Source organism: Phyllostomus discolor, chromosome 8, assembly GCF_004126475.2.
Source record: "Phyllostomus discolor isolate MPI-MPIP mPhyDis1 chromosome 8, mPhyDis1.pri.v3, whole genome shotgun sequence".
NCBI lineage: Eukaryota > Metazoa > Chordata > Mammalia > Chiroptera > Phyllostomidae > Phyllostomus > Phyllostomus discolor.
The window spans coordinates 61,946,976-61,948,300 of record NC_040910.2 but is presented as its reverse complement, the minus strand read 5'-3'; the positions used below and the strand labels follow the sequence as shown (position 1 = coordinate 61,948,300).

Here is a 1,325-nt window from a genome sequence, read left to right as displayed (position 1 = left end):
TAAGGGGCTTTGCCCTGCCACCCACCTCACATACACCTACCTGCCCCATCCTGGGAACAGAACCTGGAATAGGTATGATCCCCAATTTTGGTGGGAGCCAGCAGACAGGGCCTGGGCCTCAGCCTCTACTCTGGCTCCAGAGGCCTTTGTGTGTGTGTGTGTGTGTGTGTGTGTGTAAATGTGCATGTATGTACACAGGGAACCTGTGTGCAAATATGTCCAAGGGATAGGGTTACACCACAGAGGCAGGTGGGGCTGCTTGAGACAAGGCCTTCCAGGGTGGCTCGCTCACAAGCATATTCCCCACAGGTCCCCAGTCTCTGTGATAGTGTTACACTGAGGGCAGAGCTCCTGGTCACCCAGGGTCCACAGGCAGCACTTCTCACAGTGTACCCACCACACTGGATGGACGTTAGGGGCATTGAGTATGAGTCCAAGCAGATGAGGCATTTGAAACAGTCCCCACAGGAGGGCTGCCATTCAAGGTCCCTGACCAGAACCTTTGGGGCCCTGATTGTGGTTACTTTCTCAGTGTCACTATTCTTGCAGGTCTTCTGCATGGCCTCCTGCTTGCTGCTCTCTCTGTTGCTGGTAGGGGCACCTCATCCTGGCCTATTTAGAGAACTTGGGTGTGATCCGTGCACTGGGAGGGCTGCCACTTAGGGCTGTGCCCGGAATGCCTCTCTCTCAATTTTACCCGACTTTGGGCTCCTCGTGGCGCAGGCGGTGCAGCTTCTGGGGACTGTGGCTCCCCATACTCCAGAGTGTTGCCTCATCCACATCCAAGTAGGCATCCCTGTCCTGGTTCTCTTTGCCGCTGCACAGAATGGAGCCAGTGCCTCGGAAACCACCTTTCCAGGGGAGCAGTGGCCCACCCCACTCAAACCCCTCCAAGCGGTTGCTGTGCTCATGCTAGACATCCCCAGCCTTACCCTCGGCCATGCAGGAGTGCCCCTCCTAGGAAGGCAATGCTCCACAAGCCTCTTGGTCTCCTGCCCCGATTCTGTCCCGAGGTTGCCCAGGGGGTATGCCCTCCCTTCATCTTGCTTCCTCAGTTTCTTTTCCTTGTCCAAGCCTGCAGTCGGCTCTGTGGGCTGGCAAACCCACAGGGAGTTCTGTGGGAAGATCTTCCTCCCTCCCGCAGGGCCCCTGCTCCGCCGGTCAGTGGCTCTGGCCGGCCCTTGGCATGGCCGCGGAGGACTGCTCCAAAGGGCCTGGTCTCTGGTGGTGCAGTCCCAGCCACAGCTCCCAGGGATCCGGCGCTCCAGCTGGGAGGGCAGTGATACAGGCGGGTTCCCTGGCTTCCCAGCAGGGGCCTCTTCCAT

The 1,325-nt window shown here is 58.6% G+C and overlaps 1 pseudogene; it reads right to left on the bottom strand.

Annotated features, from left to right (window-relative positions):
• Positions 1 to 288: 288 nt before the first annotated feature.
• LOC114515373 lies at positions 289 to 1,325 on the bottom strand (annotated as a pseudogene).